Consider the following 19,345-nt stretch of genomic DNA (forward strand, 5'->3'; position numbering starts at 1 on the left):
CTAAAATGGTTATGGAAGAAATAAAATGAGGGATTATTATCGACTGGAGGATGGGGAGAGAATGACAAGATATAGATGAATCAAGATTGGCCATGCAAACTGTTGAAGCTGTATAATGGGTACATGAGATTTTATTATACTATTTTCTCTACTTTTCTAGATATTCGTTTTTCTCCTGATAAAAATTCCAGTTGCAGAAAGAAAAATAAAAAGCTCACTGCCAGTTCTTTTGCCACAGTTATACTTGATGGCAGAACTCCTCCCCTGAGTTGCTTATTCACAAAAGGATCCTAGCAACAGAGTTCCCTGAAATCTTCTGTGCACATGGGTGGATATAACATCCTTGACTCACACTTTCTTTCTCTGAGAATTTGAAAGGTACCACTTTTCCACCCTCTAGTGTTGAATATGGCCATGGATATGAAAACGAACTCAGCTGATTGTTTTCCCTTTCCAAGTTACTTCATCCTTTTACTGCCCAAAGAATTCGTCCTTCATTTCTTAGAGTTCAATAATTTCACTAGGGTATTCCTTGTTGATGATGATCTGGGTCACTTTTCCCTGGGACACGCAGTGCCTTTTCAATGTGTATAGTCACATACTTTATTATCAGAAGTTTTTCCTGAATCATATCTTTAAACATTTGGGTTTGGTTTCATTGATTGTGTTTCTCATCTACAACTTCAATTGCATGTATCTGGGATCTCCTTTTCTTTTCTCTTATGTTCATTATTTCCATCACTGTGTTTCTATCACATCTCTCTTCTTCATGTTTCTTTCAGTTGTGTCATCATTCTGGAATTACATATTTCCTGAATTTCAGCACGTTTCATATTTTTCATTGACTACTCACTTCTCCTCTGTGTTCTTGTGTTTCTGCTTTGGGGTCTTCCTTCAAAAGTAATTGCTCAATTATGAGCATTCTTGCAGGAGTAAGATGGTATTGCATTGTGGTTTTGATTTGCATTTCCTCCATCATTAGTGATGCTCAGCATTTTTTATAATAGATGTTGGCATGGATGCGGTGAAAAGGGAATATTTCTACACTGCTGGTGGGAATGTAAAGTAGCACAAGCACTATGGAAAACAGTGTGGAGATTTCTTAAAGAACTAAACAGTAGATCTACCATTTGATCCAGCAGTCCCACTGCTGGGTATCTACCCAGAGGAAAATAAGTCATTCTACAAAACAGATACTTGCACATGTACGTTTATAGCAGCACAGTTTGCAATTGCAAAAATATGGAACCAGCCCAAATGCCATATATATATATACCATGGAATACTACTTAGCCATAAAAAGGAATGAATTAACGACATTCACAGTAACCTGGATGGAACTGGAGACCAGTATTCTAAGTAAACTAACTCAGTAATAGAAAACCAAGCATCGTATGTTCTCACTCATAAATGGGAGCTAAGCTATGAGGATGCAAAGGCAAAAGAACGATACAATGGACTTTGGGGACTTGGGGGAAAGTGTAGGAGAGGGTTGAGGGATAAAAGACTACAAATTGGGTTCAGGATATACTGCACGGGTGATGGGTGCACCAAAATCTCACAAGTCACCACTGAGGAACATACTAATGTAACCAAATACCACCTGTTCCCCAAAAACCTATGGAAATAAAAAATTAAAAATAAATAAACAATGATGTCTCTAAAGCCTTATAAAGCACAGCACAGAATGGATGATCAATAAATGAATACGCTTTTTAAAAAGGAATTGCTCAAGGTAATTGCCTCATTGCATATGTTTTTATTTTAATTCATGGCAAATAGTTAGGACACGATTTTCATCCATTTATGAATGTCCTCCATCTGCCAGTAATTTCGCTGCTCTTTCCCACCATTTCTCATATAGGATCTTTTTATCAATGCCCTTTTTTAAAAACTTTTCACCACTGAATGAGTTACATTTTCCCAAACAAACTATTTTCAAGAGGTTTTTTACTGAGGAGGGGCCAGGTGGCCTTTCAGGCTTCATTCCCCTTCCTGTTGCCCCAGAAATAAACAGCTTCCTTCAAATACAGCTCATCTTTGGTTTCTTTGTCCAGCCCTCTCCTGTATTTCTCAGAGCCAAACCAGGACAGGAACACTTTTGCACCGACCCTGCAAACCTCAATTCCAGAACAACTATGTTAACGTTAGTACTTCAGGTGAGTCCCGCCCCTTCAGGGTGAGTATTTTTGCTGGCACTTCCTCCAATTGCCACCCCTGGGCTCTCTTGGTGTTGCCTCCTTCTGTTTCCTCCTTGGCGGCCACTGCACAATTTCAGTGTCTCCCGGCAGCCTTTACAGATGTTGCAGAGTCTATGGTTTATATTTGCCTTTGAGCTTTTCCTTTTCAGTTTGTTTTTGGTTTTTCTTTTGCATAATTTCTAGGACAGGAAGGGGGAAATGATGCCATGCATAGCCGGGTTTGTATCAGAAATCTGACAACATTTTTAGGAATATACTCTTGAGAAGCTTTCTGCTTCCCATTTTATCATGGTTGACTTTAGATTTGTTACTCTGATTTTAATGAATTTACCCGCTATAAAAATAGTTCGCTTTTTTCTCACATTATGTGTGTATAAAACTTGCTTTGTCCGTTGGAGGCTTTCTTAGCAAGAGTAAAGCATCTCATCTGGGAAAGCATAAAAATAATGTAAAGGGAATGATAAGCCCAGTTGCAATAGAATTCTTCCACTCAGTCAATCCTGAAACGGGGGCAGGATTATTGCAAACCAACTTATGATGCCTTACCAGCTGCTGAATTGGATCTCGCTTTAACTCTGCAAGATGACGGGATGAACTTATTTTCTTTCATGTAATGAAACCAGGATCTTTCATGGTCAGTAAGAGTAGGGAAGCATCTGGATTCATTGACTGCAGCAGACCTTAATAGAGTGTAACTCGCTGGGGGAAAATTGTGTGTATCATATTGTCATTTTGCATCTGTTACTCTGATTAGGATCACTGTAATACATTCAAATTCATTAATGGTGGCTACTTTGGATCCCTAAATAATTAATGGAATCATAGGTGTCTCCCTAAGCAACAACCCGATGGCACTGTGTATTAGGCAGCACTGTGAGCTCAGAATAAACAGCTCTGACACAGCGACATCTGTTTTGTCAGGCACCTCCTCTTGCACCAGCTTTCCTTAGCTGAGCTTGGGAAAATGGGCAGAAGCAAGGGTAGAAATCAAAGGAGAGAATCAAGTAGATTCTGTGCAGTGGTTTGATGTGAAATGCAGGATGCCAGGTCCCAACTTATCCCATGAATTAGAATCCCTGGATGGTGGAACCTGAGAATCAGCCTTTTAATAGACACCCCAATGATTCTTATGTGCACTATAGTCTGAGAAGCTCTGGATAGAGACCTCTCTCCCAAAGGAAAAAAAGACAGCAAGATAGGGAAAATGTTATGTTGTGGATCCTAGCCCACTGGGGTACTATAATATAGTGTGTGAATTTTTCTTACCCAATGTGCTTAATATGGTTCCAAGGCTTGAAGGAAAGAATTTCTCCTACTTCTGAAATATAAATAAAACATCCCCACGCCCACCCAATTTTGTTGATTTCTGCATGTACTCTGAGGATGAGCAGATGTCCCCATGTGAAGCAAAAATGTTAATATTCTGAGACTTCTCCCAGAGTAACTTAAAGAAATAAAAAGCCAATTTATTAGACTGTGATTAAAAATGCACACACAATTAACTGTGGAAGTGCTTGTTTCCCAATATCCTGCGGACAACAATTTTTGGCAGATTTTTCAACTTATCTGCATCTCATCAAAGTAGGAGACTATACAAATAAATGGCAGTGGCATATCCTAGGGCACTAAAGAGGTGATGAAAAGATCTATAATCCACACAAATTGCAAGTATTAATAAAGATAATGTCCTAGTCAGGAACTGTGAAGTTAATATGTATTTGTAAATATCTAAAGAGTAGATGGAGAGAAGAGAAAGAGAGGGAGAAAAGAAAGCAGAAAGTGAAGGTTGTAGAGGGGACCAGGAGAAAAGATGGAAGAACTCTGATGCAATTTACATCCCAGAAATCTCTCTGCTGTGGTTGCAGAAAGCCAGCCTGGGTTGTCTTTCTTCCTGGCTGCTCCACAGAACGCCCTCCAGAAAATAGCCATAAATGAGCTCAGTAGCCTCCCACTACCACAATTAGAAAATCAAACTATCAGCAGCATTTCAAAGTAAATGAAGGGAACCAGAGGATGAGTGTGAATTCCAGGTGTCTAAGTTTGTATTCACACAGTAAAATAATGCCATGGACACAGTGGGGCTAAAACAGGGCAAGCAAGAGACATCACTTGCCAATGAAAGTGGGTATTAAAAGAGGAGCAAATTTTAGCACAATGTTATTAATAGCCACCATTTGTCAGGTCTTACTAGGTGTCAGCATTTATTTATTTAAATTTAATCCTCACTGCAGTCTTTACAGATTGCACTCAATTTACTAACGAGAAAATGGCAATTGTAATAAGGAGGCTCATCTAGTGAGCAGCAGAGCCAGGATATGACTCCTACATGTCTAACTCCGATTTCCATGCTTTTAACCACAATTTTACTGTGGAAGATAATGTATCTCTTCAGTAATACAGGGTTGCCCTCCTGGTAAGATATGCAGGAGAGTCTGCATCTATGAGTCTACACTCAGTTTGGCTAAATGAGAGATGCCAAGACATATAGGACAACTCTTCTGGCTTTGGACTTATGGGCAGCACACTCTTTGGATGAGGGCCGAGACCAGAAGTCAAGAATTTCTGGTTCCATTAAACCATAAGTTACATGTAGACAATAAATATTCATTTAATACATGATTTAATTTTGCTTTTGCCATTCTGTGTTCCCAGTGTTAAACATAATATTGCCTGGTACATAGTAAGTGACCCCAAAAATGCATGATTAGTGAGTCAATAAATACCTGAACTAGTGAATAAATCAATCAGCGTACAGAGAAATGTGCATTCCCATACTCATCTGTAGGAAATTATTGCACAGAGAGCAATACACCAACCCTAGATCATCAATCTTTTCTTGCCATATGTGGGGCCCAAAATTTTTTCACAAGTAAAGGGAATGTGGCATTGTCATAGTTACTTGTAAAACAGAATGTGTGCTAACAGCAGTAATGAACAAAGCCCAGGCCATGAGCAGTCCCAGGCTGATGACTCATACACCACCAGAGCCTTTTGTCCCCAGCCATTATTTTCCAGCATTTTCTTGCACTGCCCTTTTGCCACAAGAATCAAACTGGACTTAATCATTTGCTCTTTGACCTGAAGTATACAGATTTATAGCACACTTTTTAGGGCCATGGGATCTTTGTTTTGGATTTTCTATAGTTTAAAGATCAATTTTGACTAATCAGAGCTAATTAGAGATCAACAAACCCTTCCAATCTCTATCTAGGGCCTGGGCAAGTGTTAAAAACCTACATGATTTCTAAGTCAAAAGTCATTTCACAGGCAAATATAGGAAGAACCCATGTTTGGCAAATATAATTTCTAGTTGTGCAGCTTTCAATTGACAAATGCCTTAATGATGGAAAAAACAAAGGACAGAAGCTAGACCTCCTAGGTTTCCAAAATGTTGTTATCACTATTAGATGTGTGACCTTAAACAAATCACTAAGCCACACTAAATCTCAGTTTGCCCAACTGAGTAATGAATTGTTGAACTCTCTGCTAGGTCTATAAACACACACATGTCATTTTATTACAGTCCATCTTATTCCATAAGTTTGCCTTTTTTATCAACAAGCTTGTGAATTACTTGAGGATGTGTCTTAAACTTTCTTTTTTTGTCTCTTCCATTGCTTCTAGAACGCTGTTAAATACAAAAAGCTGAACAGCAGTGAACTAGATTGAAGTAAATCAAGGTTCTTTGTGTTTCCCTACCAAGAATATGAAAACCTTCCCAAATTTATGTAAAGAAAACTCTTCAGGAATCAGAACAATATGCTGCATTTCTATAGGGTTTTTCTTTTTTGTTTTATTTCTCAGATATGTGTGATCCCTTAAATACTGTGTGTGTGCATGTATTTAAAACAATCTGTGCTTCTTTCACTCTTGGTTAAAAATTTTATTGATTTTGTACATAAAATTCTCAAAGTAAAATTTTCATTGAAAATGGAAAATACTCAATTTCTGTTTGCACTAAGTGGCTGACAATTAACAAATGAGTCACATGTATTCCCTTCCTGTAACTAATGCACTGCAAGCCGAATTCATCAATTACAGCAAGGACACAATACTCACTTTACCAAACATCCAAGTTTCTTAGCTGTTGACCTTTTTGTGTATGTGTTTGCTTTCTCGTTCTCTTTCTATGTGTTCTATTCATAAATTGTGTCCAGCAAATTGTGGCAAAGGTGTCTCCCTTCTCTATTGCCACTTTGCAATCTATACTTCACTGCAGGGTAACAACAATGGAAGCCATCACTAACAGAGCCAACTCTAGCCCTCTAAATCTGCAACTACAGCTTGGGAAAAATCTTGTCTCAGGGTGTTACATGCTAGATTTAATGTGAATGTTGTAGTCTGAAATGAAAATTATTTGTACAGCTGGAATATAACATTTGCATAAGTTACAATTAAAAGGGAAAATATAATTACAAATTTTCAACTTAATTTGAATGGTTTTTAAAATGCTCATTTGGCATAGGCAACAGCTTGCAGGCAAACAGAACACACTCTCAGAGTTGCATCCCTTTGTCTGGGTAGCAATAGTGAGCTCATTTTGAAGTGCTTGCTTTAACCCCTGAATCCCAACAGCAACCAGCATTGAGAACCTAAAGTACAAGGCGATGTTTGTTTTCAAAACAGGATTACAACATACACAGTGATTCATAAATATTTGCATCTTTTAATTGTTTCTAAAAATGAAGTGGCAAGTGGCATCGCACAGGAATGTTATTTCTCCCGTGGAGCGAATGAGCAGTGGAATTTTAACTAGTTTCATTCCCTTTCAGTTCTCAGATCTGAGATCTTCGGTCACATCTCCTGTACAATGTTTTCCTCATATCACAGTCTCTTTAATGGCTCCAGTTTCTGATTTTTTTTTTCCTCCTTAATTACATGTCCTTTTCTTGTAGCTACTTCATGCTGAAGGCGTGTCATTCTTCTCATAGACAGTCTCGGCTAGGTGTCCGTGGACCGAGTCCATTTGTTCATGTGTTTTTAGGATTTCTTTTCTAAGACGCAAAGGAATCCTTTTATTATCCTCAAACACAAAAATTGAAATTTTCATAAAATACTTTGTACAGCATGTTTACTTGAAACCCTGCTTCCCCAAAGTCATGATATCTGTGATTATTATGTAACATGCATTGTGTTGCATCAATGGGTTTTGCAAAAGAGAGGAAAAAGAGAAAATTATTCCATTGTGTCTTTCCCAGCAAAAAAGCATCCAAAAAGACATATAAATAAAAAAATTACTATTACTGTGAATAACACAATGAACTGTGCCTTTCTATTTTCCCGATCTTTCTTTTCACAGCTATCTCCAAATAATGAGACACCAGAAGATGCTCTTGAAAAAAAATAAATTATAAAAACTGATTCTTTGTTCTATTTGCCCTGGAATCTGAAAAGGAAACTCCGTGCCAAAGAGAAAAACATAAAGTAATAATACAACCCAATTTTATATTTTTCCTGAGAAACTACAAAGGTACTCAGTTAATCGAGAGTATTATTAAGTAGTGTGATTTTTTTAAATCACAGAAATCTTTCTTATTTCAGGAAGAACAAATACATAGCAATGAGAGGACCACCACACCACCTTCAGGAAAATGCTACTTACAATGACTTGCTGAAACAAATGACAAAACCACATCGTGTCCTTGTGGATAATCACCTTTTGGGCAATGGACTTAGAATAACTTCATCAGTCTTAACTGGGATGTAAATGTAATACACATATATGATAAGTGCATATAAATGTAATTTATCTTGAAAAGAATTCCAAGGTTTTAATAAATATTATGCTGGAGTCAATAGCTTCTTTCCTAGCCCATCAGCTTTTCCATTTCTTTCCTCTTTGATGCATAGTGGACAATTGTATCAGCCCCTAGGTTTGTATTCAAAGTCATAAGCCAGTAGCAGGCCATTTCCTCAAATGATATTTCCCAAATGGTGAAGATTTGTCACTGGTGAGATCATTTTAGTTGCCCATATCCCAATATTTATCTGTTTTTTAAAAAATATAACACACTTGTGATTTCACCAATTTTATCAAATAACAAGAATTTATCCAAGAATAAGGCTAAATTATTCCATTTTAAATTGATAGAAAGAAAATATTGAGAAAAAAGTGCAGATGGTATGCAGATAGAACAAAGATCATGAAAGAGGTATATAGATGACTAAAGTTTAGGAAACTGTCCTAGAAAAATCACTTCTCCATCAAGAGCTCAGCTCTTAAGGAAAAAAGAAAAAGAAAGAAAGAAAGAAAAAAAAAAGTACTCAAGAAATTTTTGGAAAAAAATTAAAGCCCCAGAAAAGAACCAAATATTTCTCCTTTTTACTTTTCCCTTTGATTCATGAAAAACATTTCTCAAAAAGACCAAAAGCACCACAGCACAAGGACTTCCCTTGAATGCAAAGAGTGGATCTGGAGAAGGCACTGTGGGGAAGATGTAGACATTTTTTGACAAGGCTCCTCCCAAGAAGCCAAGGTGTCAAGGAAGGCCTCAGGCAAGTTGAGTTCGCGAGGGTTGCCGTTAGCGGCTCCACAGGTCACACTAGGGCAGGACTGGAGTGATGCTGAGCACCAGGCGAGGATCGCCCACAAATGAGGGACACAACCAAGGGTGCGGGGGTGCGGGAACAGCCAGCCACCCTGTCTCCCAAGCTCCTGCCACTCCACATCTCGGGCTCCCTCTGCCTTCCCTTCCCTTCACTCCCTCCCTTCCTTTCTTTTCTCCTCAACTGTGTTTCATCAACTGAACGGATTATAACTGTGTAAACTCTATTTTTATTATTGAATTTCTTTCTGCAAAGTTCTTTGTTTTCTCTTCTGACTTTTAAATATATGGGTGACTTCAAAATTTTATATTCCCAGTTCCCCAAAAAGGTTAGAATTCAGCTAAAAATGGTGATATGTTGGCTTTTACTTGTATATGTTGGCTTTTACTTGTATATGTTGGCTTTTACTTGTATATGGTTGTGAGATAGATATTTTGTGTGATTTGGTGTCCACTCCCACCCCCACCATTGAAAATAGAGCAAAAATTGGAGCTGAGAAAAAGAATCATTTCCTTATTTGGTGGGAAGAGTATTGCATGCAATACATTACGAGAGTAATTTTGAGAGTGAAAAAGACGAGGAATATTCTTGAGAAGGATGTTTCTGAGAACCTTTGTGTTTTGGTGTTCTTTCTACTATCCTAAAGAAGTCACACCATTTCCAGTGGTAGCCAAGGGAAATCTAGAGTTATTCACCATTAAGACAAAATAGGTCATTCTTAAAATGTTCCTTTACATCCCTTTTTATATAAGCTGCACCTCCCAGAGTGAATGTCAGAATCAATGGGTTGGGTAGAACAGAAGTGTCCACCCTCATTTCCCCAGAGCCCTACCTTTGACGGGGGGCGGGGGTACTAAAGAATGAGGGAAAGGGGTGCTAAGAGGAACGATACCCAGGCTCCACCACCTCCTTCAACCACCACAGCCCCACTTTTGTCTGTTCAATAGAGCAATCATTGAAAATTTCCTTTGAAAAAAAGGGTCTCATGTTTTAAAAACTTGGAACACAATGGGAATAGAAAAACTGATGTGCCTGGATTAACCCTGGAAAAACAGGATACAAGTTATAAGAATGGTGAATGTTTCTTCAGACTAATTGTTTCTTTCTAATTTCTCACAAGGCTCATGAAATTATATGCTGTTCTCCTGTGGGATCCACTAACCTTGCACCTTGTGAATCACTCTCCACTCCCCTCACTTTCTAGTCCTCAAGCTGGGGTGGTCAGGGGTTAGGGGAGAAGCAGGTGAAGTGGGGAGGGCACATAAAACAGATGGATTGGGCTGCTCTCCCCTACAGTTTTATATATACTTGCCAAAGAAGTAAGACCTCTGTTCTGATAAGAGTAAGATAAATCTAAACGTTTCTTACAGACAAAGTTGACAAGATTCAAAAGTGGTTTGGGTAAAAGAGACTCAATCCCAGAGGGGCATTTGATTCCAAAAGGGAAGAAGACGTACTTCATCTGGAACATCGTGATGTCACAGAAGAACTTCACAAGTGTTCCGATCGGAAGGGAGCCCTTTGAGTAAGTGAAATGAAGCATGAATAACTGCCTAATTAGTGGACATGAAAACTGGACAGTCTCCAAAGTCATCAGAGATGACCACGCTTTCCAGGCAGCTTACTAGACTAAGGGTGAGTCCATTCGTAATCATCCCAGCTGGGAGGTGGCTGGGAGATTTGACATAGGGCTCAGAAGACTGGCTAACCTGGATAAAGCCATTCAAGACAATCAGGCGTGACATCATCTCCATGGCTGAGGTCCTCTGGAGCAGTAGTTCTAGAACTTCTTGGGGCCACTCCAATATAACAACACTCAGGAATCACCTCCACTACTGCTGGGGCAGGCGGTGGGAACAGATGTAGACAGGGTAAACTTTATTACAAGGAATGAGGAAAATGGAACTGATTTTGATAAGGGCCATTGTCAATCATTAGTTCACATGACAGCCATGAAGGTAGAGTCCTGTCCCAACCAATATTATAAGAGGGGAGTCCACAGACCACCCACAGACCAAGGAGACATCAAGTAGCATTTGAACCATAGATTCAAAACCTCCACTCAACAAGAATATCAGGGAGCTCTTTGATATCTAGCTTTCACGTGTTAAAGCTGTTACTAGATGCCTCTCCTTCTCACTCCTATTCTTGCCTAGAAAATGAAGTCCAAATTCCTTAGCATCAAGGCTCTTCAAATTCCAACCCATTCTACTTTCTCAGCCTTCTCTCTTGCCATGCCTTGGCCTGTTCTCTGTCTTGTAAGGAATATAGGTTGCACTAGCCCCTTGGTCTGGTTATGTCCATTTCTAAAGCCTCTGGCAAAAACACTTTCATCTTTCAGGATGCAGTTCAAATTTCACTTCCTTCCCTACATAGTTCATGACTCCTTTGTGTTAAAGACACAGTTCAAGCATCTAGCTTAGCACCTTACTCAAAGAAGAGTCTGGGGAGAACAGTACTTGCTTCAGCCTCAGTTCAGACGTAATTACACAGATCTAGCAAGCTAGTGGTGTGCACCCAGGAATCACATGGCACTGAGAGACTTAACTGACTAGGCTTGTTACCCCCAGGTAACTGTGAAATAGGGCTTTGGAGTGTGGTATCAGTTTCTTGCATCTATCCCAAGCCTAGCCCCTTAGACACATGTCTAGGTCCTTGTAGATGGGTGATTAATAGCATGACTCTAAAGCCAGTTGCCTGGATTCAGATCTCAGTTCTGTTGCTTACTGGTTGCCTTGAGTGAGTCAGTTAACCCCTCTGGCCTCAGTGGAGATGAAAATAATATGGGTCTGTTGTGAGCATTACACAAGTTAATGTATGTAAAGCTCTCCCCACACTGCCAGGCACACAATGAGCCTCATATAAGCATCAGGTACTACATTTAGGAAGAGAGATGGTGGTAAGTAAAAGTTTAAAATTATTCAATTTGGGAGCACAAGCCACACTAATTCAGAATCACTAAGTTGAGAGAAAATTTAAAGAGGGTGATCTAACTCCACCATCGATTAGAAGCAGCTTAGCTCATTGAAGTGGTGGCATTGTGGTGGGGCTGGAAGCAAGGGTAGTCCCAGCAGAAGGCTTGGGCACATGACAGAGGCAGTAGTGTGCAGATAGAGGTGGCAGCAGGGGCAATGGCATCACCAGGTAGTCTCTGTGACACCCACAGGTGGTGTCTCAAGACGTTCAAGGTGCTCAGTGAGTGCAGACTATGCAGGAGAAGTGACACAGAAGCCTGATGGAGGTGATGATACCCAGTGGCCATGGGACATTGTCAGCAAAGGCAGTGATGAACAGCATGAGAAGTCAATACTCTGGGACACCATGGGGCAGACGTCAGCCTTATTCACATGCCCATGGGAGAAATTCCCGGGTCGACCAGAAGTGCATGGAGGTGAAGCTTTGCCAGATCCTCATGAATCCAGTGTGACAAATTCCTCAAATTACCATTGGTGTGAGCCCATTCTTCCAGAAGAGGAATAGAAAGCACAAGCTTTAGAGTTAGTCAGGCTTGTTCTCCATTCAACTGAAAACACTTCCTGAGCACCTATTTCATGCCATAGGCTCAGCTGTAGTTGGTAGAAACACCAATTAGAGGCAAAAAGTGAGCGAGGCAAAAAATGTCCTCCTCACAGGACGTTCACCTTACAGAGAGAGACACAGTTGATAAACAAGTAAGCAAATACATTAATGAGATGTTTCATGTGATAAAGGCTGTGAAGACAATAGAGTAGGTAATGATGCAGGAGATGAGTAGAGCAAACTACTTAAATAGAGAAGCCGGGTTAGTCTCTCATTCACAGTGAGGATGCAGTGGCCAGAAGAGGCAGCCCAGGGAAGATCTGGGGTGAACCCTCTGGTAGGAAAGGCTTGGCAAATTGGAGGAACAAAAAGAAAAAATAGTAAATCTACAACAAGGATCAGCAAACTCCAGTCTACAGGCCAAATCCAGCCTGCTGCCTGTTTATGTCAATAAAGTTTTATTGGAACATAGCCACACTCTTCTGCTTATTTATTATCTGTGGCTGCTTTCATGCTAGAAGAGCAGAGTTGAGTAGCTGCAAGGGAGACTGTATGGCCTGCAGAGCCTAAAATATTTACCTGGCCCTGTGCTGAAAAGTGTGCTGATCCCGGTCTAAAGCACTGTAAACAAGCTAGGGGGAGAACAGTAGGAGATGAAGTTTAAGGGTTCAAGGAAAGGTGGCAAATTCTGCAGGGCCTTGTAAGCCATGGAAAAGGGCTGGGATTCTGTTCTGCATGTAATGGGAAGTCACTGGAAAAGTCCAAGGAGGGAGCACGCGATCTGACTTATGTTCTTACAAGGCCACCCTGGGAGCTAAAGAGTAGATTTCCAGTCTTTGGAAGATGGACCACAGGGCCAAGAGGCAGCCAGAAAGTCTATCAGGTGGCTACTGCAGAGCCCAGTGGGAGACAAAGGTGCCAGAAATGGGGATGGTAGCAGTGCCAATGCAACAAGTGGTCAAGGTGTATTATTTTAGGTAATATTTTAGGTTTAACAGGCATGAGAACTCTTACTCCACTGTGTAACCTTAGGCAAGTTATTCAAACGCTTTAAGCCCAGTTTCTTGTCAAAAAAACCCTCAGAGCACTATTGTGTGGACTGAATTACAAAATACATCTGAGGTGCCTGTCAAAAAGTTAAGTGTTCAATAAATGTCAACTATGATTACTGTTTGTTGTTGTTGTTGTTGTTGTTGACTGTGGAAAGATCAGGTTGCAGCATACAGCTCATTGTGTCAGTTAATGGTGCTCTTCTCTCCCTGATTAAATTTGTGAGTTCCCTGGAGACAGGGAAGCTCCGTTATTCATCTTTATGTCCCCAAAAGTGTGCCTGGCACATGGTAGATGTTTAATAAATGCTTATTGATTAAACTATTATTTTTTAAGAAAGGAGGAGTATTATCTATTCTGCCATTTTTCACCAGAAGTGTTTTGTTTTCAGGATTGATATAGCACATTTTTGTGACACAGAACCATTGCAAAGATACAGAGGTAGCTGTCTCTAAGGAAAGCTGGTACCCAGCAAAGGAAAACTCAGATGTTATTCTTTGGAAAACCTCTAACCTGATAAAATATGTCAGTGTTTGCAATAATATATTGAATCTGGGCTAAAAATTCACCATGCACAAGAAATCCAGTCTTATCAGATACATATCAAAAATCTCTGCCATAGTGTGGATGAGAACAATGAGTCCAAAAATCATTGCTCTAATGTGTCAAGCTGTTTTCAGACTAATTTCAAAGCGGTTGGATATTCTGATCCCTTGCGCAGCCATATTGAAGGGTCCTCTATTTTGCATTATTACCTCCTTCCTTTTATTCATTCATTATTCTGCCTTTAAAACTAAAAGGAGTTGGATTAAAATTGAGACTTCAGAATTGTTTGTCAGCTTTCTTATTCTTTGGCATTACCACTTACCAAAAAAGACTGGAAACCTACACTTCTTTAGAAGTTAAATTTTGTCATTATATGATAGTTTCAAATGAAATTGTATATGACACAAATTTTAAAATAAAAAACGACACCTGTAAAATACATACATACTCCTAGGTGACATTTTTATTTTTAAAAAGTGGTTAAATACCATAGTAGTCATACAATACAAAATTATAAAACCTTCAAAGGGCCACAAAATAAAATGTTACCAGTTGCATTTACCTGTTGCATTCAGAATAACTAAATGTATTCTTAACACATACATGTTGCTATATCTGAAAGAGGAACTCTAATTTCTTAAAAATTAACAAATTAACACTAGGTGAGAAATCTCTTCGAGGCAGTCACCGAATCATAGCAGTACTACACAAACTTATCAATAGCTAACAAACCCTAAAAGAATGAGAAAATAAAAATAAGGAAAATACTTAAAATAACAGGACACTAAAAAAGAGGATCCCTTATTATAGCAAAGAAAAGGCTGAAATCCTTGAAACACCAGGGAGCAGCCATGAGGAGGGATTTTTTTTTTAACACGAAGCCTGGCATCTCACAAATAACGTATGTTCTATATTATGTGGCAGTTGCTATGGTAACAACCTTTATTTTCTGAAACAGTACACAGATGTGTACAACATACTAACTTACTGGTTATAAATTATAGCTTTTCCCATAGTTCAATAACTTAAGAATTCTACATTTTTGAAATCTCAGAAGTTCTGTTATTACATTTCTTTTATGAGATAATTTTCCTTGTACTTTCAAAATGCGAGTGTTCCCAAACAGACCAAAAGAAAGGAGCAATGAGAAAATGAGGTATCTCAGAGAGTAGTAGCGGACTGAGTACTGGCTATAGAGTACTGGCTATAGATTACTGGCTATAGAGTACTGGCTATAGAGTACTGGGTCTGTAGGAAACCCACTGAAAGAAGGAGAAAATTACTTTAATGAATTAGGTATCATGAACAATTGTCATGAGAAACAAGTCGCCAGCAAAATGATGTCATAAATAAAGTTATGAATTGATTTCCTATTATAAGGTGCCATATTTGCAGTTTTAAAATAAATGAAAATTATTTCTTAGAAGTGTTACAAACATTAATATAATTTTATAAGGTACAATACTGTGTTTGCATGAATTAACCTGGTTTTTTGACTTCAAATGAAATCTTCTGAGTCTTGAAAAGACCAGAATCTGGGGGAACACTTATATTACTATATTTAATATGGGATTCGTATCCCTTTGTCAGGTTATAAAGCAAAAGACAGATTTTTACTGACTGGGATATTTTTATATTCTAACTTTAATCAACAAATACTTGAAAAGTGCCTTTTACATGCAGGGAGCTGGCTGTCCATGCTTAGATGCATATTGACATGTGTGGAAATATGTTATAGGGAAGTTCAGTTCTACAGATGATTTTTTCCTATTCTAAAAATTTATATTACATTTTCCATGTGGATCTGAACATTTTCTTTAAATAGGTAGTTCACATTGTAGATTTTTTAGAGTTATCAGAAAGAATCATCTCCGCAGCATTTGTGAAGTGAGAGTTCATTACCTGGGAAACATTTGAAAAATAAGCTTGTATAGCTAGCATTTACAGTTAAAAACCATCTATCTTAAATAAGAAAAAAGATTTCTAATTTTAAGAAAATTGTAAGTACCGTTACATAAAAAGTAACAAAGCACCCCTGATTTAGAAAGTCCAGAAACTGCACTGCTAATGGCTTTTCCTAACAAACATAAAACACTGGGAACTGCTATTTCAAGTCACAATACGGTTACATTCAAATTCAAAATTGTCTTATAGCAGCAATGACAATGAGAAACAATTGAATACTGTGCAGATAAGACCAAATCATTTTGAAAAGCCTGCACCATTAAGTGGTTGTTAAAATTTTTGCTAATGATTTCCACACATACTCCTTTCTATATCTTTTAGAGATATATTAAAAACGAGACCATGACTAATCCATTCAAATCCTTACGCTATCAGAGAGAGAGAGAGTGAGAGAAAGAGAGAGAGTTAAGTTATCACCTAATGGGGGCTTAGTGGCTAGAACTCAGAACCCAATAGAAAAAGAGTACTTCACTGCTAGGTGCATTTTAAAAGTATTACTTAAATTACGTTTAAGTCATCAGATAATTATGAACTTTCTTCTCTTTTATATTTATATGGCATATTTATTGAATTGCACAGTATGCTTTTACAATAAAGTGCTTTTTACGTTGCCGCCTTTGTTCATCCAAAATAAAACTGACAGTTATCCTTTTATAAGCTATTCTGAGAACATTTTCTCTTCTTTGAAGCTGATTGATGCACTACTTTAAATGTTCCTGCAAATATCTTTTCAATTCAAGTTTTTGCATAATGTAATAAGAAGATAAAAGAATTCTATACTTCAACAAGAGACATTACAAAGCAAGTAGAGACATTATCAAGGGCATTAACATGCTCCTAATAGCAATAAAACCTTTTAACTGTCTGATGTAGAACATGCTCCCACCAAACCACCACATATTATGGTAATTGGCTCCAATTTCTGAATCTTACATTGTAAAGTTACAAAGAGTTAGGTAGAACTGAAAAACAAATCTCTAATACTCATCTTGTTACTGTTCCCATTATACGATGTTTACTTTTTACCTCTGAGGAGGACTGATCTGCTCTGTTGTGCTGCTCTTTACTGTGCTATCATATTTTTGCATCCTGTCTCATTTTTATTTCTACTCACTGATACCAAGACACTTTTTTTCCCAAATAACTCTTTTCTAACTCCAAAACATCACAGTAACACAAATAGCATTTTCCTGAGAATTTCAGTGTAACAAATGGGTTCTCTCTGCATGTCTGTGTCACGTCTCATTCACTTTATGTGTTCTCGCATCACGGGCAGATACGACAGGGAAAAACAGTCCATGAGGACGCTTTGATTTTTCTTTACAACGCGTTACTAAATGACATGAGTAGCCTTTCCATCCTGGCCAAGAGGAAATATAATTTCAAACTAAAGTTGAGTTCAGATTCTGTTAAATTAAATCGCAAAGAAACAGTCATTCTTGGTTTTATTCCTCTTAGACAGGAAGCAGGGCAGTGGGGAATTGACATGGGCCGTTCCTCGGTGATTAACCTGCAGTTTATGTTGTTTCTAGGTGACATGCCCATCATGCAGGAAGCTTCTCCGAGGCTGGCAAGAGCAACTTGTCTGCTTTGAGAAATGCAGATCTATCAGGATCCAGAATCGGACTCTGAAAAAGCTGTCATTTCATGTCTCTAAAACAGCCTTTGATTTAATGTACAAGATGTCAAGAAGTAAAGGACAATAAAATAAAAACCAAAAAAGGAGAACTATTTCAATTAAGAAGCATTTCTATATCAATTCTTGGAAATCACATAAAATAAAAGCTGTCAGAATCAATCTCTGTTTAAAAGGTTGATTTTTTCTGGTGCTTACATACAACATGCAAGACCGGAAGAAAATACAAATTACTAGCACAGAGCAGCCAAACTTAAAAAATCCTTTCTCATTAGAGAGATATCTGGTTATTAAATTTCCTAATGGATCTAGGAAAAGTGTTTTTATGGCTGGGGCTGAGGACTGAGGAGAGAAGGAAAGAAATAAACCCCCATACAGAAAAAAAGTCACAGATGTAATCTCCAGTTCTATATGAAGGAGTTTCGTGCATTTCCAAAAATTTCGTCTTTAATTGACAATAATTAAAGGCCTCATATAACATTCTAGGAATCTACCTTTTATTGCTATGGGTTTTCAATGATGTTTGAATGCCTTTTTCAGAGAAAGATAAATATTTCTTGAAAGATTGCCCTATCACCCTAGTAATCAAATATCCTAAAGGCGAATTGAGAAAAAAATCTTTATAAAATTTGAGGCAACCTTTTAGTTAAGAGTATAATAATATTAAATAAAGATATAAGCATTGCCAAAAACAAATAAATAAAGCTCTTCTAAATGTGACTTCTTATTATGGAAGACATCACTTTCATTTTCATTTAGGTTTTTGTGTTTTGTTTTGTTTGGGGTTTTTTCCTCAAATTTATTTATTTTTTAAAATTGACAGATAAAATCGTATGTATTTACTGCATACAATATGATGTTTTGAAGTCTATATACACATTGTGGAATGGTTAAAGCTAGCTTATTAACATATGTTCATTTGTTGTTAAAATATGCTGTTTAAGAAACATGTGTTACACTTCCAAATTTACTCCTGTCCTTAAAATTTTTATTGTGCATTTTATTCCACATCTTTTATTGAAAAGGCTATTGTGCAGGGAAAGAAAAGATAAATTCATTTGCTGTCCCCCAAAAGGTTTGTATATATCAGGGATATACCTCTTTCAGTGGCCTATTTCTGGCACCTTTATTTTTTAAAAATCAAGTTTTTCTGAAGGGAACTATTTAAAGAAGAAAATCCACTCCTTCATCATCAAATCAAGAACTTTTCTTAAAGTAAGCCTTCCACAAGCAGTAAGAGAAACAGCCTAAGAACTTCCTCCAATCAAAAGAAGAAAAATAACAAAATCAGCTCACCCGTGATTTCCTTAATATACTTAAAAGAGATAAAATCCCATTGATGCCTCTAAAAATAAAAATGAGGAAAGGGCAACTTTATTGATTCCCTGCAAACCAACGAACGTGTAGCTTATTGATAACACTAAACACCATCTAAGCCTTTAGTGATTTTCAACCAAAAGTCTGTCTCTGAATGATGGTTTAAATCATCGTATTAATATATTAGGGGAAAATTACCATGGGAGACACTTGGAAATTAATTAAAAACCCTGCACTCAGTTTGTTTGTGAGAGAAGATAAATATCACACATGGGAAAAGATGCCTGACAACCGCCATAGTTTTCAGATCCAAATTAGACCCTGACAGCTATGTCTTTGTATGACTCTCCTTGGGGTATGATAAGCAGAAATATAGAATATGAAGATTTCTGATAGAAGTATTTATTACTGACACTTCCGAAACATTCCATGTGTGGCATCAGCAAAGCATGCTTCACCTCAGACAGAAATGTCAGGTTTTCTTCCAAGATTTGTTTTTTCTGTTCCTCTTCCCCCATTCCCATCCCTCCCTCCCCATCCGCCACTACCCCCCTTCTCCTCCAAA

General features: G+C 38.0%; 1 long non-coding RNA gene across 1 annotated transcript; it reads left to right on the forward strand.

Moving 5' to 3' along the window:
* Positions 1-10,115: 10,115 nt before the first annotated feature.
* Positions 10,116-17,625, forward strand: LOC129037129 (uncharacterized). The gene is made up of 2 exons (XR_008502732.1): positions 10,116-10,382; positions 17,360-17,625. It is a non-coding gene; the product is annotated as an uncharacterized LOC129037129 (long non-coding RNA).
* The last annotated feature ends 1,720 nt before the right edge of the window (positions 17,626-19,345 follow it).

This window comes from Pongo pygmaeus, chromosome 1 (genome assembly GCF_028885625.2).
Source record: "Pongo pygmaeus isolate AG05252 chromosome 1, NHGRI_mPonPyg2-v2.0_pri, whole genome shotgun sequence".
NCBI lineage: Eukaryota > Metazoa > Chordata > Mammalia > Primates > Hominidae > Pongo > Pongo pygmaeus.